We start from the raw sequence: 27,257 nt of genomic DNA, 5'->3' as shown, positions 1-27,257 counted from the left end.
TAGTTTTTTTCCTGTGCTAAAATCTTTTTCTTTTAATGTAGCTCTTATGTTGCCCTGAATATGACCTAGCTGGTCTCGTCTTCTTTGACTGACTAACCTCATTAGCACCCTGCTGGGGTATCTCTCCAACTTTCCTGAGCAACTCCAGGAGTAAGTTGAAAAGAGGAGTCTCTACATACCCCACGCGAGACTGAAGTCGGCTTCTAACAGTCGCCCTCACAGTTTCTTCCCTTCTGATGTCTTATTGCCCGAATAGAAGATGCTATTATTGTTGCTAGGTAGCGCGTGCTGTTTTATCACTTTTCCTGTTACGAGGTGAACAGCAACAAGACTAGATCCCTCCACCCTCTCTAACTCAGCCGTGAGCTGATTTCCAGTCTCCTTTAGTGCCGCTCAGTGTCAGCACGGGAACGGACCCCCCCCCCCTCGTTTTGGGTGTCAGCACACATTTCCGCCTAATTTATTCATTGGGTTATCTTTTTTTACCCCCAAAGGAGTTTGACAACAATAGGCAAGACATGATTCTTTCCATGTTACAGTAAATATTTCCAAATGTTACTCACCGATACTCTTTTCCTTAATGTGTAATAAATGATTATAGAATTAAAAAATTTTGATTCCTGGCTTTTCTTTCCAGTTGCAGTCTAACAACGCAGGTACTCACTTAGTTCCTGTGTCAGAACAAGCGAGTGTGTGCTGCGGTCACCAGGAAGACAGTCATCGAGTGGAACAGCTACAGTCTATCTTTTATTCATTGTGCCTGCCCTAGGGTGGGTGGCAGCAGAGACTGTGTCACACGGTGTCACACTTAGTCCTTAGCCCCGCACCATGCCCTAAATCTGTAGTCATCATGGCAGGGGGACTTTGAAAAGGGGGACATTTTCACCAGCCCTCGAAGCTTTCGGTGGGAGAAGACACATGACTTTCAATTGTGTCTCACTATGCTCACTCAGTTAGGGAGGCACGATCTTTAATGTACCACAGAGCAGGAGCTGGCTTGAGCGTTTGCGGACTGCTCTAATAGCTACCACATTTCCTATCATTTCTAACCTTTGCAATCATGCCAACCCAAACCTCTAAAAGATTCTCTTCCTTTTCCACGACACAAAACACCAATGGCCTCTCTTTCTAGCTCAGCGATTGTTTATTGTATTAGCCACCAAGCCTTTTCTGTTTGCCATGACTTGAGTGCAGCAGATTTTGAAGTTTCCATCCCGTTTCATTTTTCATTCCGTCTTTTCTCTCCGCCCTCGGATGACCCTATGACGACACTCAGCTATCGGCATACCCTCCCCGCCGTCATTCATAGACTGTGCATCATGTCTTATTCGTTCAATGGAACTTGTGAATAAGAACATTCCTACCTCCAGGGAAGTCCCAGATTAGCTGGAAAGATGAAGGTCAGGCAGTTCTGGCAAAATGAGCTGCATGTTTTAACGCACGTGTTGTTTGAGGGAAAGCCTTGTAACTCTCAGGAAGCTGAAACAGGAACATCCCAGGGAGTCTGCAGCCAGCCTGAGCTACGGAGTGGGACCCTGGCTCCCCCCAAATCTACAATTCCAGTGATTGCAATAAGCAGAGACTTGGAAATCTGGCCAATTCATATTTATTCTTAGAAAACTCTACTTAAAATGTAGAAAAAAGACTGATGATGTTTGTTCTCAAAACTTGAGTGAAATTTTCTATATGGTCACTTTCTGGTGAAATTTGTTACCCAGATCTTCATACATCAGAACTCTGGGGGAGGACCATTACAAAGAGGAGGGATCAGGGAGTTTTTATATTTTTTAAATAACATGTGTATATTTCCCAGCCGAGAAGAAATTTTCAAGTCTGCAAATCTGAAATGACAAACATCAAGGTTTAGTTTTTCTTAATTTTCTCTCAATTGACTAAAAGCATATCAATTTTTTATGAGTCATTGTGTATTAAGGACTCTCTCAATTCATTTCTATGATAATAAATTCCTTTGAGAAGGTGGATACGCTGAACCAGATTAAAACATTACACAGTGTTCATATGTATCAAGCCATTTCATGGTACTCTATAGACATAGCTAATGTATATAATGTTATGTATCAGTTAAAAACTAAGAAAAATTTGTTTGGAATCTATGCATGATGGTACATGCCTCTAATCCCAGCACATGGGGAGGCAGTGTAGAAAATTGCTATGAGTTTGATGCCTTTCTGGTCTACAAGTTCCAGACCAGCCAAGGCTAAATAATGAGACCGTATCTCAAAAAATCATTTAATAAATGAAGTCAATATAGAATACAAATAAGATGAGGCTTGAGGGTCACAAAGGTGGCTCAGTAGTTAGGTTAGACCTACTACTGATTTTGCAGGAGACCCCACCCAGTTTGACTCCCAGGAACAAAGTCCAGGGCAACAACTAGAGAACTCCATTTCCAGGTCCTCTAGTGACCTGCTTTGACCTCCGTGGGCAACCACACTCACATGCTGGGTGATCTATGGACCTGTTCTGACCTCTGTGGGCAACCACACTCACATGCCAGGTGCTCTAATGACCTGTTCCTACCTCCATGGGCAGCCACACTCACATGCCCGCCCCCCATCACACTCATGATTCAACACTCTTTCAGAAGTGGGGTTATACGTAGGAAGTGGTCTCCTGTGCCCATGTGTTGTATAGTACTTCCCACTTTCTCTTCTATCAGGTTCAGTGAGTTCGGACTGATATTGAGGTCTTTAATCCATTTGGACTTGAGTTTTGTGCATGGGGATAGATATGGATCTATTTTCATTCTTCTACAGATTGACATCCAGTTTTGCCAGCACAATTTGTTGAAGATGCTCCCTTTTTTCCATTGTATACTTTTAGCTCCTTTATCGAAAATCAGGTGTTCATAAGTTTGTTGGTTAAAGTCAGGGTCTTCTATTCGATTCCATTGGTCGACTTCTCTGTTTTTATGCCAATACCAAGCTGTTTTCAATACTGTAGCTCTGTAATAGAGTTTGAAGTCAGGGATGGTAATGCCTCCAGACAATCCTTTATTGTATATGATTGTTTTGGCTATCCTGGGTTTTTTGTTTTTCCATATAAAGTTGATTATTGTCTTCTCCAGATCTGTGAAGAATTTTGATGGGGATTGCATTGAATCTATAGATTGCTTTTGGTAGAATTGCCATTTTTACTATGTTGATCCTCCCAATCCAAGAGCATGGGAGGTCCTTCCATTTTCTGGTGTCCTCTTCAATTTCTTTCTTCAAAGACTTAAAGTTCTTGTCAAATAAATCTTTCACTTCCTTGGTCAGAGTTACCCCAAGATATTTTATGCTGTTTGTGGCTATTATGAAAGGTGATGCTTCTCAGAAGTGGGAGACTTAGATGAGGGATTTGGATCTGCTACTGGCTGTGTCAGGACAACTTTATCTTGGTGTGGTTTGATTTTACAGCTTTAACATATGTGGGATTGTAGCAACGTAAACGAATGTAGACAGATTGTAACAATATAATATAGCTTTAATGGCGAAATAGACTTACAGAACCACCGTTCCCGCGGAGACCAGGAAAGCAGAAAAGGGAAGGCTGGGAGCACGCTTGCCAAATTTATAGGCAGACATTAGCCTGAGGTGAACACGCCCCCAAGGGGCGGGACTTATCCCTACATGGGATGGGTGATTTTAAGTCACGTTTGGGTGGCAATAAGATGCTGACACAGTGGCACTATTTCTTCAGCTGCCAAGGTCTAGCATCACAGTCCCCTCCTTCCAAGCCAGATCCTTCATAGACATCTGTATGCAGAAAGGATGGAGGGAGGAAAAGAGAGCAACAGGGACAGAGAGAGAGAGGGAGGGAGGGAGCAACTGCGATCAGTTTAAGCTGGAGTCAGTCTTTACCCACATCAGATCAGACAGCTGAGGTGAGCACCAGATATATAAAATAAAATCCAAAAAAATCTTTGGAATTTCTGAAATCCAGGGAACATGTAGGAGAAAAAAGATAGCTCATAAATAATGACACATGATTCCTATTTCAGGACACGGAGTCTCTAAAGTGTCTAATTTCGTGACGCAGAGCTCAGTTCACCTCTAACGTGGACTGTCTACCACTTTTCGACAATTCCTGATTTTAATCCTATAGGAAGAGTCTACGAACTATTTAGGAACCGTATTAAAGCACCTTCTGAAATGTAAAGAAAAGCATGTATTGGTGAAATTGGAGGGCGAGTCTATTGGTGTTAGGTCTTTAAAGGGGCAGCCATTGTCTGACATCCCTGTTGTGAGGTGGGGCGGGGGGGGGGGGCATCGCTAGTGCTTTGAGAAAGGAATAAAAGAAAAAGACTGTAGACTTTTTATTAGCAGCTGTAATGGCTAATATTGTTAACTACAGAATCTAGAATCTAGCGAGAGAAGACCCCCTGTGTAACTGGGAGGAAGTTTCTAGATTGATTCCAGGTTAATGGATGTATGGAGACCTGCCCTAAATGTGGGCACCAGCTGCCCATGAGCTGGGGACCCGGTCTGAAGAGAAAGAGAAAGCGAGCGGAGCCTCAGCATTCATGTCTCTGCTTCGTGGACCCGGTGTGACCATCTGTCTCTTCCTGCTGTTCCATACTTGGGAACCCAAATCAACCCTTCCTCCTGCAGGTGCTTTGGGCAAGCCTTTCACCTTACAGAAACAAGTATCGAACTCAGCAGTTGATACCCTAAATGACATCTTAACCACGCACCACACCCCGTTCTCGCAAATGTTCTCCCTGGAAGCATTCACGGGGCCATGTGCCCGCGGTGACTAAGCAGAGACTTATTTGTACATTAGTCAAATCTGGGTTACCTGTCACAAAGTGGTTCTACTAAACTATGCTGGCACATAGCATGTTCTCTGCGCAATAAAGATTTGTTTAGCTTTTAAAATACGAGTTCATTTTGGTCGTTGTTAGTTATTTTTGGGGTCTGTTGTGGCAGAGTGTGGATGAACAATGAGTCGTTTACATTAAGATTAGACTACAATTGCTTAAAAATATAAATTTGCTCAAAAGTCAGGATTATCTACATATTTTTAAGATGCATGTTGGAAAGTGATGTGGTCAGCCTGACAGCTTATAGCCGAGCACACGATTTATATAGTTCTATTTCAGTTTTTTCGTGGCTCTGACGCAGGTGGTCCCTCCCTCGACGAGTAGAATTTAGAAAGCTTTCAATTTAACCCGTTTCAGTTTGGGGCTCTCGACTTCTAACCTTATTGTCTCTAAGGAAATGCCCAGGAAGGATCACGCATCAGCGTTTCCGGGTAAGAATAATGAATGGGCACTGGGAATGAGTAAGAATTAGTCTTCCACTCTGTCCCACCTAGGCCACGTGTTTGCCTTGTGCCTCATTTCCCACAACTGGAAGCTCCCAGCTGAATAATCATATCCAAACACGCTGAGCTAATTGAAGAAAGGTGCTATATAAACACTAGGTACTGTTATTATGGTCATTTTCCCAGACCTTGGGCTTCCCACCCACTTCCTCTACAGTGACTGCAACCACAGCCTCTTCCTTGCCAGTACGCGATCGAGAGCAGTACCTTTGCTGCCCCCTAGTGATTTCTTTTGGTAGCTGGAGTCTGACAAATTATTCTCCTAAAACATGCTAGTTTTTTTTAAAATTTATCTATTTTATTTTTTTAATTTATTTATTTATTAAGGATTTCTGCCTCCTCCCCGCCACCGCCTCCCATTTCCCTCCCCCTCCCCCGATCAAGTCCCCCTCCCTCATCTGCTCGAAGAGCAATCAGGGTTCCCTGACCTGTGGGAAGTCCAAGGACCGCCTACCTCCATCCAGGTCTAGTAAGGTGAGAGTCTAAACTGCCTAGGCTCCCTGAAAGCCAGTACGTGCAGTAGGATCAAAAACCCATTGCCATTGTTCTTGAGTTCTCAGTAGTCCTCATTGTCCACTATTTGAGGGGAACAGATACACCAAAATTGTCTAAACCTTCTTTAAGATCCCAATTCCTACCTTCTCCTCCCTCCACCCCCAGGGCACTTGAGGCATGTAGGAGTGTGTGCCGTCACACCAGGTTTAAGTGATGCTGGAGACTGAACCCAGAGGCCCGTGATAGGCAATCTCCAACTGAGTTAAATCTTTAGTCCTAGGTTAAAACTTTTCTTCTTCTTCTTCTTCTTCTTCTTCTTCTTCTTCTTCTTCTTCTTCTTCTTCTTCTTCTTCTTCTTCTTCTTCTTCTTCTTCTTCTCCTTCTCCTTCTCCTTCTCCTTCTCCTCCTCCTCCTCCTCCTCCTCCTCCTCCTCCTCCTCCTCCTCCTCCTTCTTCTTCTTCATTTTTTAAGATTTAGTTTTTAATTTTACTTATGTGTATGTCCGCGAGTCTGTGTTTGGGGTCTGTGTGCATGAGTGTAGGTGCCGGATGAAGTCAGAAGGAGACAGATCCTGGAGCTGCAAGGGTCACGCAGTTGTGAGCCCTGTTACTTCAGTTCTGAAACCTTGGTTCCCCCGCAGAAGCCACATGCACTTTTAACTGCTGGGCTGTCTCCTCAGTCTCCTAGATCAACATTTTAAAACAAAATCATGTCTTCTGTGAAAATACTGCACGATGTTCACAACTATTTAAATAGAGTGCCCTAGCCTTCTGAACGGTGAAGGTGCAGACATTTTTCTTGGTAATTCAGCCACCCAGATTGTTAACGTAAATGTTTCCATCCCTAAATGAGACCCCGTATTTCAGACAGTTTTAGGGGACATGGAGCACTTGTCAGAGAAATAATGTTTTCTGTATGTTTCCTGGAGTTTTGTATTATCCCTAACTCACCACGGTCTCTGTGGGTGAGAGCTAATAAGGCAAGCCGATGGTTCCCACTGACCCCAGAGAGCCTTACATTCTTACAGAGAAAGCTTTGAAAGAATGGGATTGAAAAGCTATTCATTGCTTTCAATGGGCAAGTCTCTCTCTCTCTCTCTCTCTCTCTCTCTCTCTCTCTCTCTCTCTCTCAAAAGACAGTACAGCCATTGTGGCTTGAGGCCCAGGAAGCTGAGCCTCATCCTGTTAGCAGGCATTACTTTCTTCCAAAGGTCCTGGTACGTCTTTGAAGAACACTAGCGCTTCAGGGAAAACAGCTTAAAGTTCACTTATCTTTTTTTTTCCCCCTGAAAACCCAATTCAAATGCTTCATATACATTTGCCTTACAGGTACTTAGATCTTAATTTTTCTATTATTCTTTAGTAAATTTCTACCATTTCAGTCATCAGTGCTACAGGTAATAAAGCTGGAAAAGTTCCCCCGAGTCCTCTCTCTTTGCTCCTTCTCTTGATACGTTATCACCGGATGGACACTTTTGCTGATGAGAAAGTTTGATGTTGTATGTGGCCAGGAGAGAGCAGCTAGTTGAAACAAGGCCACACAGTACAGTGCAATAGACACAGCACGCCAGATGATACTCAAGAGTACTCGAGCGCCGAAATGCACCAACCTGGAGATTTGTGGCTGTTTAGAGGGTCGAGTGTGGCAGGTTTTACAGAAAAAGGACAATGTGTCATGTCCTGAGCCTTGAAGGCTTTAAGTGGACAGCAAGTATTGGAGCATAAAGCCATTTAAGAAACCCAGAATAGGAGTGGACATGGTGGGTGGAGCTGTGTATCCAGAAGAGGGACAGGGACTTTGGGATTATGAACTCTCATAAAGAATCAGAGAAAGAATCTTCAGACACAGGCTGTCTGATGCCCAAACCCCTTCATTTCTTCTCCTAAATGATGATATCAAGAAAAATGGATCCACGCATATTATTTTGACCATGCGAAAGGCGGAAAAATAGATTTGATCTTGAAATTTCCACCGTGACTATGGGCATATCACTTTTGTAAGATAGTTCTGTTTTACTCTCAGTTACACAACGTGAGGAGTTGTTCCAACATTCTCAAATGTGAGTGTGTTTATTCTAGGACGACGTTCTCCCTGCCGGGTATGCATGCCCACGGCACTGTGCGTTCTAGGTCTGTACCCCTCTACACAGACAGCATCACAGGTACTGAACACTCAAGAAGTGAAATCCAAACTTCCGAGTACAAGATGTACAAGCAAGTTTTAAAAAAGTTCATCCTGTATCCTATTCATGTGCCGCCTTCCGGGACAAAGCTCACCCAGACATGTCAGCGGCAACGTGGAAGGGAATTAATACCTGTGACCAAACCATAGTTCTATTTTCTTTAGTGAGGGAACACTAAATATCCCGTTCGCAAATAACATGGTCAGTTTCAATGGCTTGCTCGGCCTTAGTTGCCATGGTTACATTTTTTTCTCTTCGTGCCCTGGCTCACAGGCCTCTGGCTTTGGATGGGAGTGGACTGAGGACAGGAAATATTGTTCTTCCCGCCCTGTTTCCTCCCAGCTCAGCACTAGGAAGTGCTGAGGACATGAAGGTGTGGATTCAAGTCAGCTCTTGATAGTTGCTTACATCAGTGTAGCCTCCTGACTTGTCTTGGAAAACCATTGTGCTCCCAGCTGAAGAAAACAAACCAGTGGTCGAAGGTCATGGCCTAACTAACACATCGCTTAGTTAGGCCAAAGGAAACACCAACAAGGGAATCCCAAAGACACTAGAAAGCTATTTGAAATAAAATCTCGCTGTCCACAGATAAAAAGTATTTTGGTACAGTTGGAATTGAAATAAATTCAAGTTAACATTTTTTTTTCTAGCAAAAAAAATGGTATGTAAGTGTTTAAAAGGAGAACAGTTAGTTTTTATTCCATACAGGTTAAATATCTAGCAAGGGAATCAAGAAATTACTGGACCCTAATGTGGTTGCTCATGCTTGCAATCTCAGTATGCAAGAGGCTGACACAGGAGGATTGCCAGGAGCTCAAAGACAGCCTAAGCTACACAGTGCAGACAGGGTGAGCCTAGATTACGGTGAGGTCCTGTCACAAACAATAAACAAGCAAACAAACGAAAAACCAAACGATATCAACAAAAGAGAAATCTGATGATTATTTAGGCCCGATTTGATTATGACACTTGTACTTAAAAATTGGTAGATAGTCTTTATATTCTTCACGGAAAGCAACAACAGTTCGTAATGTGAATGGGGTAAATACAGAACCCATTTTAGGAAACTGTTGAATAATTGAACCCTACCTTAGAGAAAATAATTTCGAAGCATAAACCTTAGTAAGAAGATACCTTGGTGGAGCCAAGTCTTTACGCAACCTGGAAAATTTGTTTCCTCACCCTTGGTGGTGCAAATGATAAAATATTTTGATAGCTATCAAAAACTCTCCACCTTGGGATGAACTGAGGGTTTTCAGTAGACACTCTCTGTTTAGATTGCCCCTATCAGAAGTAAGTCATTCCCCTTAAAATGCCTAAGAATTTCTAGCTTTGACTCCCTCAAATCCACACAGGTGCTCTACCTTTAAAACTTGGTTAAAAGTCACAGGGGACCTTAACAGCCCATGCACAGCCTTCAGCCCTTAATCGTATGAATATTGTATTTTTTTTATAAATCATCAACAGTACTGAAAATGCCACGTAATAATCTTAAATGTTACCAACTTCCTTGGCGGGAAAGCTTCAGGCTGCAATCATCTCCAGTGGTAACATGTATTAATTTAGTTCTAACCATGATTATCCAATTTATAACACTGAATACCTAAGAAACCATTTTTCTAAGCAAAAGATTAAAGAATTTATGCCAGAGAACAAGGATGGTTGGAGGATGTGATAGAGGAAGGTGTCCTGGCTATTAGGATCTCTTTTCAAAAGTTATCTCTTTCAGCTCCAGCCTTGTCTAGGGACTCTCATGTGGGAATGAACACGACCTACCCCACTCATCTATTCTAGTTAGGAATTTGCCTTTATATGTCATTTTAATGATATTCTTCGTTTATTTGTAAATCATTATTTGGTTCTCATCGATTTTTGGGCTCTCGTTTTTATTACACTCTGTGTGTGTCTCTGTGTGTATGTTTATGTGTGTGTGTGTGTGTGTATTTGTGTATGGACATACACCAGAGTATGTGTACAAGCCAGAGAACAACTTGAAGGGGTACATTTCCTCCTTTTACCACAAATCTCAGGTATCAAAATATCAAACCCGGCTCGTCTGGCTTGGCACCATATGTCCTTGTCTTCTGAAGCATCTTCCCGAGACCCTCTCTTCTGTTCCTTATAAATCACTTTCATTATTGAAAGCATTCTGGTTTCTCCTACCTGAGAATGTTTCGGTGTCTCATACATTTTGGATGCGTTTTTCAGATGGAGAATCCTAATGGATGGTCTGTTTAGTTTTTCAATACTTTCAGTGTGCTAGCCTAATCTTCCAGCCTTCTCTGTTCTGATGAAAAATATGAAAGGGTAATTTCATTAACAAGTCCTTGTACATGATGAGTTAAAAAATAACTTTTCAGGAGCTGGAGAGATGGCTCAGAGGTTAAGAGCATTGCCTGCTCTTCCAAATGTCCTGAGTTCAATTCCCAGCAACCACATGGTGGCTCACAACCATCTGTAATGGAGTCTGGTGCCCTCTTCTGGCCTGCAGGCATAGACACAGACAGAATATTGTATACATAATAAATAAACAAATAAATGTAACTTTTCATTCAAATTCATGCCTTTTCAAAGTTGTTGGAGAATGGACCGAGTTTTTTGGATGGTAACGTTCATGTTTTTTATCAAATTTGCAGGGGGCGGTGATTTAGACTCTTACATCTTCTACAATCCTATTGATAAACTTATGATGGTAAGAATAAAGAATCATAAAATTGACGTTCAGTTAAAGTTGCAGAAGTGAGTGGGTTATTCCAATGGGGGTTTTGAAAACAAGAACGCTAACTCAGTTGTGCATGGAAGGATTGGGCTAGAGGCCATTCTTGTTCTGTTCTGATGAGTTCAGCCTGCTCTTTGTCTTTGCCTTGGGAACATGGGTGAAGCCAATTAAAAAGTAACAGGTTCAATTGTTTGGTAAAGGAAACTTAAAGCCAGCATAGCATCCAGGCTGTGACACGCCTGCTGCATTTACCTGAATTTACTGTGAGATTCATGTGCAGTGTAAGACAGGGGCATGAAAACATGCAGTCTGGTGAAGGAAGGAGTAAGAACCTAATAAAGTTGAGGACATGGTGGCTTTGGAACAAAGTATCTGTGGATATTAAACATTTGCCAGTGTAGTTGGGCTAGATAGTCTTAAGTCAACTTGATGCAAGCCGGGGAAGAATGAACTTCAATTGAGAAAATGCCTCCATTAGATCCGGCTGTAGGGCATTTTCTGAATTAATGATTGATGCGGCAGGGCACAGATGGTTGTGAGTGCTGCCCTCTCTGGGCTGGTGGTCCTGAATTCTATCAGAAAGCAACATGAGCAAGGCATGGGAAGTAAGCCAGTAAACAGCTCTCCTCCAGGGCCTCTGCATCAGCTGCTGCCCCCAGGAGCCTGCCCCGTGTGAGTCCCTGTCCTGACTTCCTTGATGATAAACAGTGAAATGGGAGCGTGAGCCAACTAATACCTTTCATCTCAAGTTGTTTTGGCGGCCGTGTTTCATCATAGCAATAGTAATGATGCCATTACTATTAACTAAGATAGTAGTATTGTTCTAAATATTACAAATTTGACCTCAGCTGCTTACGTGAGCCTGGATGCTGTATGTGCCAACCCTTGTGTTGTCCTCAGAGAGTTTCAAAAAAGGAAACTTTATCACAGTTAGCATGCAAATAATGTCTTACTTTACAAGAAAGAATTACTTTTTATGCATGTAGGTCTGTGTGTGTGAACGTCACATGTGCAAGTGCCCATGGAGGAGGGAAGAGGGCATCAGATTCCCTGAGCTGGAGTTTTAGGCAGTTGTGAGCCATCTGACCTGGGTACTAGGAGCCACAGTCTGGTTTCTGGAAGAGCAGCAAGTGCTCTTAATCACTGAGCTATTTTTCCAGCCCAATAATGTCTTTCCTCAGAGTGAGTTTTGAGGATTACAGTGTAATTTGTCTTAAACACAAAGCCCACTGCCACCCACAATGGAGAATATATGGATGGAAGTCATTCCTACATGTATTGATATAAAAACTACCAAAGTATGGTGGAAACACAATAATTTGTGTACTATTAATACTGCACGCTTTAAATTTTTGAATCAATAAATTGCAAGCTTTATTTGTGTAACATCCATCAATATGCATATCCCAAAGAACCCAGATGTGTGATTTATGTAACCAGTTATTGAACACATCACACCCCTACCCCACCTGGTATGTTCACACAGCATAAAAGTAAAGATAATTTAACAGTTCTTAGATTTCTCTTAGATCTTGGTGTGGCTCATAAATATTTGCACACTAGGTGGCAGCAACGTGCAGACGATCTGCCTGGCGCTGGGAGGGGCTGCTTCTGTCCAAGCAGTCAGATTGTCAATCTCCCCATCCCTGCCACCAGCCTCAGTGCTTCCGGGTCAGTGAAAATGAACTTTTGGACAGATGCCCGTTAACACTTAACTGCAGTGTCAGCACGCCGTTAGGAATTTCAGATGCTGTCAGTGACACATATTGTCACACGGGACACTTAGAGCACTTCTATTTGACATGGCATGCTTGTTACTCGTTAATTTATTTTTATAGCTATATCGTGAGCTTTTAATGAGGATGTTTCTTATAGGTTTTGATTTTTGTTTATGAGACAATGTTTTCTGTGAACCCCATAAACTCAGCTCACAATCTTCCTGCCTCCCATGAGCTGGGATTACATTGTCTTTCTCTGTTTTTAGTAAAATGGCTCCAGTTGTCTTGTCAGGGACCACTCCTTATTAAAAGAAACTTGTAACGTGTCCACCAATGAAGGACATATCTTCATCTGACCTGAATGGCATGCCCTTGTCAAATTCTTTATCACCAAAAGTTGTACTGAACATCCAGGCCACCCTGTCTTTCACATTAAGGAAACTGTGGTGACTACTGAATATAATTTCAGAAGATGCTCAGTATGGATGTTCTCTGCTACTGCATGCAGTGTGGGCATCTTCCTCTGCTCCAGGCGAAGCTATTTCTACCTACCATCTTTGCCGTAACCCAGTTCTAACCTCTCAATTTATCACATCAATGTGCAGTGTGTCACTTGGGGGTGGAAGGGAGGAAGTAAGCAAACCTTGGGATCTGTTTTTCTCTGTGGTTTGACCTAAATGTTACAACTGCTCCCAAAAGCATCCAGAAGCAGGATGTAGGATTAACTGATTGACTTCAAACCACTGGTGTCATCCTGAAAGATGGAAGGGGCTGATCCCTTCTAAGCTACAAACTAGAATAACAGCACTGAGGATGCTCTGAATACTTTCAAGCAAAAGCTGTCAGCTAACAGTGCCCTCTTTACTGTGCCTGAGTTCAGACTTGCTCAACGACTCCCTGCCAGTTGTTACTTCTTCATGCTTGTTCATTCACAGCTAGCCTTTCCCTTGATGTTTTTGTTTAGGTGGAAGCTCGGCCTCAGCCAAGCCCCACTTCCCTCCCCAAGCCCTGCTCCTCAGAAAGCCCTCCAAGCAGAGAATCCTCCCTCTTGATGCTCAAGACCATGCCTACAGGGTTTTTAAGACCTTTAAGACCCGGACTGTAGATTTGCCACACGGTTTCTCTCCCCTCCCCAGAACACCTGGAGTTGCTGTGCTCAGATTAAACCTGGACCCTGGTCTTATTAATTCAGCCTTATATGATTTATTGCATCAGTGGAGAGACTTAATATTGGGTAAGAAACCCTTTCAATTTTCAGTAGGATTTAAAACATGATTTTTTCTCAGTACCAGGACCTTTAATGAGGAATCATATCTAATATGCTAGATTTTAATAACCAGAGCCTAAACACGTTTACTAAGCATGTAATTACTGAGTTGAAGAGTTTTTACCAGTGCAAATAATGGATCTTAAACTACTTGAATTGTGAAGAACTGGGCGAGTAGATTTAGAGTACCTTGGAGACAACCAATTTCCAGCCTGTTCAGGGACTGAAGGGGATGTGCTGCGCGGTGCTGCTCCAGTAGAAATAGAAACTATCCTAGGGGTTTTAATGGATTTAGGGACTAAATTTCTTCCCAGAAAGCTCTGCGTCTGCTTGAGCCCGCTGTCCTCAATGACTTTCTCAACTTGAAGGGGTCCTACTCTTAGAGTTCCTCCTTCCTCCACATAGACATCCACTAACTGGGAATGGAGTCACTGCTGGCGGATACCCCGGAATGATTAAAATAGCTAGGACTTCACCTAAGCCATTCCAAGACATAATTCCAGGTGCCCTCGGTACTAAGAGAGCATCTAAGACCCTTACTACTCAGTATTCATTTTATCTCTTCATACTTTCAAGGCTGGGAGGGGAGACTTCTGGAAGCTAAGATATGAAGGCTAACAGCATTGACTACTGCTCGTAAGGTCCCAGTCTACGGGAAGTCTACACCAAGTGGGAGAGTGTTCCCTTATCTACGATGCGTAGAATCTGTGTTGATTCACAAATAGAGAAGGATGGTAGTGCTGACACCTAGAGGTTAAAGGCAAGAGGTGCAGCTAAATATTTTACACAACAGGCATCGCCAACGAAGAAGAGATTTATAGTTGTGGATTATGAGACAGAAAACACCTTGTTAGCCCCTTGTGAGGACTGCCTTTGAGATGTCCACTCTCCTGTAAGTAAACCACCCACGACCCTGTAAGAAACCCGACAAATGGACTAGTTAGAAAGAACAGGCAAAGTCTTGTCTAGATCTACTAGGGCGCTACATGAGCAAAAATGTTCCCTTCCTCGGATAGTCTAAGATTTGAGAAGTCGAGCTGAGGGTGGAGTTTTCTAGGGAAATGGGTTTCATGGAAGTCCACCAGGTGTTACCAGAGAGGAGCGGGAAACGTGAGTTCGAACAACAAACCGGCATGGAATAAGCCAGGTTCCTCTACCTGACCCACGCATCAGGTCACTTGGAGAGGTTTATACAGGCTTTAGTACTGAAATGTTTCCCAAGGGTCTTGCAATGGTGTTGTTCATTCACATTTGAGAAACTGGGATCTGAGGGTTTCTGGTCAATTTTTGACTTATAGGCAAAGCTGTGCCCATAGGTCCGGCCATACCCAGGGATAGGCTTCCAGAGCCCAAGAGACTTGAGGCATATTTTTGGCCTTGAGTTCTGCCCAGGACGAGGGCCATACATATCCTTTTTCCCTCTGCTCTTCAGCCCGGGGCCAGCTCTTTCTGGCTGCTGTTCCTGGCTCTAAGTAGAGTGGAGGCTTAGTGTATCAGTTTCCACTATACCTTATTATATCATCCTTCAATTATTATAAAGGCAAAAAACAGGAAGAGACTAACTTTTTAGACTCAACACAATAACATATACATATACATATATATATTTATATATATATATATATATATATATATATATATATACACACACACACATATGTTTTCCCCATAAAACCTTTGCCACAAAAGCAATGGTTTCCAGCCCATAAAGCTTCAGATTGTTGGATTCTCTGTGTTGGAACTGAGTCAACTCTGAGTGGTTTTGCTATTCACTTCTGGAGGCTTTTGATATTCACCGTATAATCCTCAGGAGTTTGGTTGAATCAGACATCATGAAACTTCAGCCTTCAGAGAGGGTCTTGCCCACAGCCCGGGTACAGCTTGTCTTACAGTATTTTCTCCTGAAAAAGATTTTAAAATTATTATTTTGTTTTATGTGTATGGGTGTTATGCTTGCATGCATGTCTGTGTACTCCATGTATGTCTGGTGCCTGCAGAGGCCAGCAGAGACCATGAGATTCCCTGGACTGGAGTGGATGGTGGCACACTACAATGTGGGTGCTGGCAGTCGAGCCCAGTCCTTTGGAAGAGCAGTTAACTTAACTGCTGAGCCATCTTTCCAACGCCAGTCTTTTCTCCAAAGTTTCCTCATAAAATATTAAAAATCTTTATATATTTTTAGTTTATCATACTTGACTTTAAAAAGCTCCTGTAAAAATAAATTATTATAGCAGTTTATGACTTTAGGATATGGTTTCCTCATGTTCCCATTCTGAGTTAGGTAAATTTAATATTTGCCTTTAATATTCTGCAAGATGCCACTGTGAATTAAATATATACACGGTATATGTGTAACATATATAAATATATTTGTGTGTGTAAATACACATTTTCAGAGGTCTATAATTTGAAAGCTAAAAATATAAATTAATCTCAAACTTGGGTAAACACATGCGTGAAATATGCACTGGTAATTTTGTTAACAACACACACAGGTTGTTAATTATGAGTGAATGTACATAAATATGATCCTCTCCATAAGCACATCAGGATTATCTTTGGTGCTGTTGGAAATCATACAGCCAATAGCCTTTAAGTTACCCGCCACCTGGGGCATGGCCTCTTATACTATTTATGCCGATGTAAAGCACATGTCCGATCTCTTTTCTGACTGCGGGATTCAGTTTCTGTTCTCCGTTCCAGCAAAGGATTCTGATTTATGAGTCTACCCCTAAATGAATAACCGTCTATTATTCTCAATTCTGAGCTAGTGTGGGATTTCTTTTCAGTGTCTTTCTTCATTTAGCTCTCAGGTTTGGTATGAAAAGAATGTAAATCTGGGTACAGGCATTGTGGTATAGGTCTTTAATCCCAGCACTTGGAAAGCAGAGGCAGAACCACATAGTGAGACACTGTCTCAAGTATAAAAACAGAAAAGTAAATCTACATCATCAGATACGAATCCAGACATAGCAATGGTTTCCCATACTGTGAATATCTGGTACCTTGCTCCTAACACCACCTTTATCTATGCATTATCTTTGCAGCAACAATGAAAACCACTGAGATTTTATTCTCAATCACTTTCACAGTCTTCTGTCCCCACACTTTCAAGCCTAACCAGCCCCAGCCTGCCTGTGAGCCCTCTCTTATCTAGAACAGAAGTTCTCAATTTTTCTGAGGCTGATACCCTTTAATACAGTTCCTCAGGTGTGATGATCCCAACCATAAAATTATTTTCATTGCTACATCATAACCCCTGTTATGAATCATAATCTAACTACCTAATATGTAGGATATCTGATATGCCACCCCCATGAGAGGTTAATACACTATGGAAAGAGTATAATGCTAAATACAATTTTAGCTTACAAATGCTAAAATTTGAGCTTCCATAAAGCCCAGCTCTAGGGTACATACCTGGAAGACTCCAAGTCCACACACTACAGAGATATTTACACATATATATTTACTAGAGAGTATTTGTAACATCCAAGGAATGCAATCATCCTAGGTGTCCATCAGTAAAGAAAATGTGATCTCCTCCTTCAAGAAGCAGATGGAAGGGCTGGAGAGATGGCTCAGAGGTTAAGAGCATTGCCCGCTCTTCCAAAGGTTCTGATTTCAATTCCCAGCAACCACATGGTGGCTCACAACCATCTGTAATGGGGTCTGGTGCTCTCTTCTGGCCTGCACGCATACACACAGACAGAATATTGTATACATAATAAATAAATATCTTTTTAAAAAAGAAACAGATGGAGACTATAGAAGAAAACCACAACCAAACAAAAGGCAGAGTTGTGGAACTCCATCCCAATGGATACAAAGCAGTTTCTGTATCTCAGGCTCAGAGAGCACAACAGAAGAGTTGGCAGAAAGATTGTAAGAGAGAGAGCATTAGGGAGTTCGTTGTGAGATTTTATTGCCTAGTGACATCAGAAGCTACACCATTGATGTCTCTTCAACATGACCGCCTAAGCATGGGAAGGTAAAGGGGAATAATAGACGTGACAGAGTGGGCTGGGAAAGCTCCGGAGGCCTGAGCTTTCCTCAAAGAACTAGAGGCAATTAAGAAATACTAAGAGTGGGAGAAATAGTCTTGTTCAGGGGAGAGCACAATTGATTATCTGATACATGTTATAACAATTAAAGAAATGGAGGCCATAAATTTGAAAGAGAGAAAAAAGGGGTATATGGTGGGGTTTGGAGTGAGGAATGGGAAGAGGAAAATGATGTTATTAAATTATAATCTCAAAAGTGAAAAAAGTGGTAAAATAAATAATGGGGTTTTATTCAGCTACTCTTCAAAGGTGTTATGATGTGGGATTCCCCTCTGTATGCTGTGCATACCATTGGTTAATAAAGAAACTGCTTTGAGCCTATAGCAGAGCAGGACATACCAGAGCTAGGCAGGGAAAACTAAACCGAATGCTGGGAGAAAGAAGGCAGAGTTGAGAGAAGCCTTTTAGCCCCTATTGGAGATAGATGCAGGGCAAAACTGGCTATTGGTCAAACAGTATTGCAAATAATATGGTTTCTGTGTGATTAATTTGGGGCTGAGCAGCTGCGAACTAACTGGCGGCCTTTTTACAACAGTGTTACATGGTAGTCTAAACTAAAATTAGCTTTCAGTGTCTGTGCCACTTTATGGACTCAAGTTTGCAAGGAAGAAAAAAAATCGCTATGTTTCCTGGAGTCTCTTGATAAAGGTTTAACAGTGAAGCACTTCCAGAACTGGGATGAAGCACAGCATAGTTATGCTTGTTTTCCTGACAGCCAAGAGTCAGAGACGTGTTTGTCAAGTCGGTGAGCTAAGAGGCTGAGGTGTCCATAGGGAAATGTGTGAGCACTCCAAGTGGGGTCAGCAAAGGGCAGGAGCGGAGTGCGTCACTGCGGTGGTTCCCTCCACATCTCTTTACACTCACAACTGTGTTCTTGTCTCTCATCAAAACTAGATCTCTAGTTACTGTAATGTTGCCTTTCCAAACTGGAAAGGAATCTGGCACACATTTCCAGAACTGTTATAACACAAGGTGCCAGAGTCAGTCACTCTGGACACTCTGCCTTGTGAGTCAATGACCACAAAGCCATCACGGACTCCTCTCCACCTCCTTGACAATTACAAAGGTGGAACTTTTTAACTCTTTGTAATTTTTTTTTTTGGTTTTTCGAGACAGGGTTTCTCTGTGGTTTTGGAGCCTGTCCTGGAACTAGCTCTTGTAGACCAGGCTGGTCTCGAACTCACAGAGATCCGCCTGCCTCTGCCTCCCGAGTGCTGGGATTAAAGGCGTGCGCCACCACCGCCCGGCTCTTTGTAATTTTTTTAAGAGTCATGAAGCTAGCTTTTCTGCTCCTAATTGTCAGCGAGCAACTGGGCATTCACCTAAGCTGGTCCCTTCTCAGAACTCTATTCTTTTTTTTTCCCCCATTTTTCAAGACCAGATTTGAGTCCAGTGATTAAAGGTGTGTGCCACCACCACCTGGCAGAACTCTAGTCTTAAACATAGAAAGAAGAAATACACTTACATATTTTACTAAAAAAACAACAAACACAAATTCAACGATCATCTGGAAGAAAAAGAAAGACTAGTCTTTGAAGTGAGAACATGGGGCTGAAGTCTTTGCTTTGCTCTTGAGCCCTTGCCTGAATGCTGTGAAATTCTGAGTGGGGTTCCTGTTTACTAAGGCAGAAGCAAATATAAGAAGTATCTTTCTATTTCTACTGGCTGTTAATTGGATCACTAGTAAAACATATTTTGTTGGGTGCTGCGTCAATGGTTTGGTCAAAAAACACCTGAGTTCAGTCTTCAGCGTGATCCATAAAAAGTCAGACGTGGTGGCATGCCCATGTAATCCTCACACTGGGAGGCAGAGAGAGGATCCCTGGCCTCACTGGCCAACCTAGTAAATTGTCAGGCTCCAGGCTCCAGTGACCTAGCAATCAAGGTCATTTTCTGATCTTCATAAACATGTACACACATATGCATATGCTTTTGTTAGAAGTTTCTTAGAGAAGAAAATGATGTATTGACTCCAATCTGGTAGAAGACTTTTGTTCAGTTTTAGTTAGATCTTGTTTTGATCCCAAGACATCCAATTGATTTTTATAAGACTTCCAACTTTATGTAAATAATTAAAAAATATGCTGATGAATAATCATTAACACAAATTTCTAAAGGGCTCTCTCTCTCTCTTTCTCTCTCTCTCTCCCTCTCTTCTTTTGCTTCTTGGGGTTGAAAGCTTCTTGGGGTTGAAAGGTCAAGGATGTGCTTCTATGAGTGTGTGTGTTCTTGCATCTTTGTGGGAGACTTGGGTTTGGATAAAACATGAAACATTAAACAGGAGGCAGGGTAGACTAGAAATAAATATGAAAGAATGCTGTTTAAGAATCAAATTAGTTTGGCTTCTTTCCTTTTTAGTAAGATTATATACAAATCTATGATTGTTTCTACTCCTTCAAGAAGGACCGGCATTGCAGGTACCAGGAAGCTCATGTCTAGTTGGCTCATTTGTGCTTGTCTCCCTTGATTCTATGGCCTCGAGTCTGGTGACCTGGGTAGTCACATCAGTGAGAGAAGGCAGGACGTGTGGCTTTCTAAATCTTCAAAAATGTTAGTAAAAGTCTCTTGTGAAAGAGCCTGGCCTTTGTGTACTCGAGGACGGGTGCCCTTCCACGTACATTTTCAGTTTCCACTTGAGTGAGTTTCCCAGGGAAGTTTGAAGGGCAGGCTTTCATTGAATTTCACCCTCTGAGTCACGTCTCTGTAGATTCCAGAGCACACTCCGGCAAAGAGCGACAGGGTGAATCAGACAAGCAAGAGCAATGGATTCCATGAGTAGTGGGTGTTTATCAAGTGATGTGTCAAGGCAGAGGAGCAAATCCATTATCCCAAATTTCCCCAAAACTGGATACTTTGGATACTTTGGCCAAGTAGACTGATGGGACAAAAGGCCGAGGTTAAGGACCCCCAAATTGGGCTGCGAGTTTAACTCCTCCGGGGAGCTTTAGATGCACACGGAAATCAGGCCCTCACCTCTGGGATTTCTGATCCTGTAGATGGGGGTGATGTCTGGGGATTGGTATTTTTAAGAGCTCTCCAGACAGAATGTGCAGTCAGGAGTGAGAATTACTGGCCTTGGTAACTGTCTCGTTTGCTCATGTGAAATAACCGTGTGAAATACTCTCGCTGCCCATTTATTTGAGTTTTTACTGGAAGTTCAGATTAATTGTTCCTTAACTTCCTTCATTTCCAGCAAATGATGCCGTTTAAATACACAAACACAATAAAACTCCGGGATGATTCTGGGCTCTAGATAAACGCAGAACATTTGGTCCTTTGCAGGGATCTTTAAAGGCCATTGCTCAAATTCCCCACGTGAGAACAGTTATTTCAGTAATAACCACTGGTCTTTGGTAAGTATTGGACCGCAAGGGTGTTCTTCCAAAAATCAGATAGTAGCCCAAGTTCCTGACTGGGGTCTACCAGAAGGAACTGGCAATTTTTGTAAGTAGGCTGTTAGCGTCCTGTTACTCATTCCTTCTTGAAGATGAAGTTGTGGTGGGAACCGTGAAAGGAAGCAAGTGGGGTGAGATGCAGCTCCGGTCGACCCTCCGCAATGGGCAAGTGCTGTAGCTCAAAGTGGTGAGGCCAGGTGTGGCTGCAGAGCCTTGGGTAATCAATCAGTCTGTTCACAGCAGAGTTGAGGAGCAGTTGAAAAGGAGATTAGAGTTGTCGTATGATGAGCAAGACGTTGGGATCTAATGCCTCAAGTTTTCAAACGTTTCTTTTAATAACCCTTTGCTCCTTACCTTTATAGCACTATTCTCTCACTTCTTCAGGAAATTAGCTGAGTGTAATTTTTTTTTTAATTTATTTATTTATTAAAGATTTCTGTCTCTTCCCCGCCACCGCCTCCCATTTCCCTCCCCCTCCCCCAATTAAGTCTCCCCCCAGCCCGAAAAGCAATCAGGGTTCCCTGTCCTGTGGGAAGTCCAAGGAACCCCCACCTCATTGGAGCACAGGACTGTAATTTTTTTTTTTAGCAAGGAAATGGGTCAATGTTGTTTCCAACAGCATATTAAAAGCTACCTCAGACCAAAAGAGTGAGTGTGTCTGTGTGTATACATATATATTTAATAGAAAAGTACTTTGAAAATAATATAAATATGGTGTGAATGTTAGTATGAAATCAATTACAAGAAATAATTTCATACGCTTACACTATATTCATAGGAAGAAAGGTGTGAATTGACTACAGCCTGATAAGCAATTGTTAAGGAGCTAAGCAAGTAAAATATCTAATATAGTACACATTTCTTTCATAGTACAATCATACCCAGTCTTTATTGTATATTTTGATGTTTTTTAAATGTGAAGCCTCAATAAGAACTCTGGCGTTAGTTTCTAGTTCATCTAGAGTCTCTCGCATATTACCCAGGGGTAACAGCATTGTTAACAGCTCCTAATGTTACAGAGATATTCAGTGACTGGGAAAGAATGAGAAAAATAATTTTCCCCAAACTGAAGGACTGGAGGCAGAATTATTAACAGAATAAATGAGTTCAGAAATAATTTTGTTTATTTACTCATTATTCCCAAGCTCAGACCCAACACCGATGCCTTTAGCAAGGAGGAAATGAAGTTAATGCAGAATTTATGTCCTACTGTGTGTTTCCACCATGCATTTCTTGTAGCCTATCCATTTTCCTAGAGATTGACAAGTCCTACTTTTGACTTAATTATTCCTTCTTCCAAAAATACCATGAGATGAGTTTCCTTCTGAAGCTCGAATAATTCTATTCCACCATTATCACTGGTTCTACGAACAACTGATAGGGGACTTCAGCCAATCACATGCTGTATAAGGTGTGTCCCCTTGGGATACCAAAATAGCCTATAAAACCATTGATGTGCTCTTGTTTTTCCTCTTTGGTTCCTTGCGCTCATGGCATTTGTGGGATCTTTGGTCGTGTAAGTTTTCCCTTTTTCCTCAATTATTAAAAACTAAATCTTTTGTATTGAGCTGGTCTGGTTATTTATCAATCGACCACACCCCTACAAACAGCTAGTTAATATAAGGCGGCATAAAAACAGGTCAGATAGCTCCATGGCGTCATGTGTTGTTTGGAATGTGACGGGAGGTGGGACTGAAAGAGCCTGGGTATAATAGACTTTAGACACTTTAGGTATTTAGGCCAAGTAAGTCTTAGGGAGACTAATACCCAACTTTGTAAATTTCCGTATGAGGATCCAGAATTAACTATTGTGAATTTTTTTTTTAAGAGAAAATTCTGGCCAGGTGGTGGTGGCGCACGCCTTTAATCCCAGCACTCGGGAAGCAGAGGCAGGTGGATCTCTGTGACTTCAAGGCCGGCCTGGTCTACAAGAGCTAGTTCCAGGACAGGAACCAAAAAGCTACGGAGAAACCCTGTCTCGAAAAATCAAAAAAAAAAAATTCTGGTACTTACAATTCTATTTTGGAGCTGGGTTCATGTGGAATCATGTGGTTTTTCATGGTCTGCTTTCTATAGTTTTTCATGGGTTTGATTGACATTAGCTTGAAACATGCTTAAAAATGTCCTGTAAACAGAGTCTCTTGCTTACATGTCAATGATGTTATAAGACCACATTGGAGCACTGAACTGAAATCTCAAGGTCCAAATCAGGAGCAGAAGGAGAGAGAACACGAGCAAGGAACTCAGGACCCCGAGGGGTGCACCCACACACTGAGACAATGGGGATGTTCTATTGGGAACTCACCAAGGCCAGCTGGCCTGGGTCTGAAAAAGCATGGGATAAAACCGGACTTGCCAAACATAGCGGACAATGAGGACTACTGAGGACTCAAGAACAATGGCAATGGGTTTTTGATCCCACTGCACGTACTGGCTTTGTGGGAGCCTAGGCAGTTTGGATGCTCACCTTACTAGACCTGGATGGAGGTGGGTGGTCCTTGGACTTCCCACAGGTCAGGGAACCCTAATTCCTCTTCGAGCTGATGAGGGAGGGGGACTTGATTGGGGGAGGCGGAGGGAAATGGGAGGCGGTGGCGGGGAGGAGGCAGAAATCTTTAATAAATAAATAAATTAAAAAAAAAAGACCATGAGCTGTTCCGTCAATATACAGACATTCTCCTCTCACCATGAGAATAAGACAGACTGGCAAGGGCTTTTACAACTCGCTGAGTGCGAGTGTGCAGGTGTGCTTAGAGTTGATGACCTGAATTTGATGTCCAGGACCCACATGGTAGAAAGAGAGAACCAGGTCTCCCAGGTTCTCCTCTGATTTCTAAGAAATCAATAAATGTAAAAAAATTAAATCTTCATTTTAATGTAAATTATGTAAAAGTTGTGAACAGATACTTAGTTCTTTTTTCTTTCTTAGACTTACACAGGACACATAAAATACTTTGTCAGGCAAGAAATAAAGCCAAAGAAACAAAGTGACCAGGGATAAGGACTTTTCTTTGATTGCCATGGTCTTTTAGCTTACACAGGGAGAGCAACACTATCAAGGATGCATTCTACAAACTTGAAGAACTGACAATAAAGCTTTGTAATATTGCATATGGCTATGTAAATCTTAGAGTCCTTATAAGGTGTGTAATTTACAGAAATATTAGGTGATCTGGATCAGCTCAGGGCATAAGTTAATTCTAATACAGACAGTCACCATCTTGGTGCCTGGAGGGGTGTTTTGTTTCATTTTCAGGAGGTAACATATTTTGTCCTTGTTCCACTGGCTCTAAGATGTGGAGCTGACATATCTTACGTGTGAATTTGTGTATGCATGTGTGTATACATACATACTAGATACATATATAACTGCATAAAATATATGTGTGTATATAGCTTATAAATAAAAAGGACTGCCATTAAGTTTGTTATCACCTTAAGAGTGACAGGTAAATGATGTGGGATTTCCCCTGTATGCTGTAAATATGTTTTATTACCATTGGTTAATAAAGAAGTTGCTTTGGCCATGGTAGGGCAGAATATAGCAAGGTGGGAAAACCCAAGCAGAGATAGAGGAGAAAAGAAGGTGGATTCAGGCAGACGCCATGTAGCTACCCAACAGACCATGAGCCTAGTGGTAAAATATAAAATAATAGAAATGGGTTAATTTAAGATGTACGAGTTAGTTAATAAGAATCCTGAGCTAATAGGCCAAAGATTATGTGATTACTATTAAGCCTCAGAGTGGTTATTTCATAAGCGTCTGCAGGAGCTAGTGAGCAGGAGCCGGTGGGTGGAGAGAAACTTGTCCCGGGGCACCAGCAGAATGGAGAATATGTGTAGCTACAGGTAAGTGTGTTTATTGCTCTTTCTGTTTTGGAAAATGTTTAATACCAACTTCTAATTCACTTTTGAAACATAACAAAAGTTAACAAAAAAGTACACTTGGCTACCTCTCCTGTTAGTTAATCCTAGGAGACCCTCCAGACTCAGGACTGGCCTCGAATAGAGTTATTCACTATTCAAAAAAGAAAATTTTAAGTCATCTTGAGACTGGAGACAGCTCAGCATTTAAGATGACTTGTTGGATATTCAGAGGACCTGGGTTCGGTCCCGAGCACCAGCATGGAAGCTCACAATTGTGTAGGTCCGGTTCTAGATGATCTGATACCCTCATCAGATTTAGTGGACACCAGGCATACATGTGGTACACAGACATACATGCAGACAGAACACTCATACACAAGAAAGAAATACATTAAAAAACCTGAAAAAAAACTCATTTAAAATTGTTTTATCTGGCTGTATTGATGTCCAGAGAGAATTTTAAGGTAAAGAAGTTAGGTAAAGTGTCTAATGTTATATGGTCACTGTCCTGAAGCAGAACCCCATTATCTTCAAGTCAGAATTTGACCCCACTTTCTTCCCTTCCCCTCTTTCTGTATGGAGCAGCCTGGATTTTAAAAATGACGGAAGAGCTGCAATTGAGAAAGAGGACGTTCTAGGAAATGGGTGAAATGATCCGAGAGCAGTCCCCCGGCCTAGCAGATCTCCTGATAGGAACAGAGTGGGAGTCTCCTTGGAGGGCAGCCCTCACTCTGTCCTGCCTGGCTGGCTAGCAGGGGGAGGGTATTAACTACAGGCCAGTTTCAGCAGCCTCCTGTCTTACAGCTTGCCTTTGATACCAGAGTCAGCGTGTTCCAAAACACCGACTATTTAAAAAGATTTCATTTTATTATTTTGATTATGTATACCTGAGATCCTCTCGAACTGGGGTTATAGGCAGTTGGGAGCCACCTGATGTGAGTGCTCAGAATTGAACTCCGGTCCTCAGGAAGAGCAGTATGTGCTCTTAACCACTAATCTATCACCAGCCCCAGGAATAATGATTTTGAGATGGGTCCACAGACGGTCTTCATGGCAACAACACTCCCCACATAGAAATTTATGAAACAGCCTGTTATTTTTTAGGTTTGCATTTAGATGGGGATAAAGTCCACAGCATTCCTCTCATTTTCTAAGTGTTCTATGAACCAAAAGAGACGTCACTGTTACCCAGACCTCAAGGGAAACAGCCCTTTATAGAGCTGAAGTTCAATGTCCCATCTTCTGGTTTTCTGGTCTCTGGATACTAATTTTATCTGGGTCAACGATGCCCTCTTTCTTAACCCCATTCAATTTCAAATTCTCATTATTATAATAGTTCGTCAACATCCTCTTCAAAACTCATCTGGAGGAGAAAGAAAAACCAGTTAAAATTCTGCATTCCCAGCTGAGATAGAGGTGCTCTCCTCTCTGGGTACTCTTCCCTGCACAGATAAGGAGGTCAGTGGCAAACCACTTGGGTAAAATGTCCTCTATGTCCTTTGTCTCTTTGCCTCTTCTTCTTGAGAACAACGTTAAGCACAGCAAACAGGGTGTGGTCTCTTCCAGTATTTATGCCTCAACCTTATACACAATTGTGATACAAGAAAGAAGTCTGCGGTTTGTTTTGCACACGTGAAAACAGACCTACCAATAAAGAGGATCCAGAGGAACCAGATAAGCCTGTTAAAGTTCTAGGGGAAGAAACAACAGATGGTACTTGAAAATGAGGAGAGTTTAACAAGGTTTCCCTTGTTAAAGCAGAAAGCACGGACAGAGATTAAGGTGACGAAAGTCTAGGCATGAGTTTGATAAAAGTAGGAAAACTTTATGTTTAATAAACTCAACGAGGAAGGAGAAGGGTTCTCTGCAGAAATCCACAGAGAAGGGTGGTGAAAAGTCTCCCATAGAGGTGACTACTTCCCAGTAAAGGAAGTAGTCAGCTTATAGACCTAGCTTGGAAGGTGCAGTGGAAAATCTCCTGGCCACACCCTTGTATCATCTTCCTTTTCCTATCAGTGCCTCCCTTGGTCATCACCCTGGAAGCCAGGAACAAAGGCCATCACTGTGGGCCAGTGGACCAGCTTAGTAGGCAACGCAGCAGAATGGAGCAGGTTATTCAGTGGATCCGAGCAAACAGGGTCCGCAGTCTAGGGGGCACTGTGATTTTAGAGATATGATCTCAAGTACTGGAAAGGAAACACCAGAGGCTTCAAGAGTAGGGA

General features: G+C 42.2%; 1 long non-coding RNA gene across 2 annotated transcripts in view; it reads left to right on the top strand.

Moving 5' to 3' along the window:
• Positions 1-27,257, top strand: part of LOC142835466 (uncharacterized) — a 506,414-nt gene that overhangs the window by 172,427 nt on the left and 306,730 nt on the right. Inside the window, exon 1 of one of the 2 annotated variants that reach the window (XR_012907885.1) lies at positions 21,276-21,355. The exons of the other annotated variant lie outside the window; for it this stretch is intronic. This is a non-coding gene — a long non-coding RNA (uncharacterized LOC142835466). Of the gene's footprint in view, positions 1-21,275; positions 21,356-27,257 lie in introns of those variants that run through there. 2 annotated transcript variants of the gene reach the window in all.

Source organism: Microtus pennsylvanicus, chromosome 15 (assembly GCF_037038515.1).
Source record: "Microtus pennsylvanicus isolate mMicPen1 chromosome 15, mMicPen1.hap1, whole genome shotgun sequence".
Taxonomy (NCBI): Eukaryota; Metazoa; Chordata; class Mammalia; order Rodentia; family Cricetidae; genus Microtus; species Microtus pennsylvanicus.
Note: the sequence above shows the minus strand (reverse complement) of the source record. Positions and strands in the feature narration are given on the sequence as shown.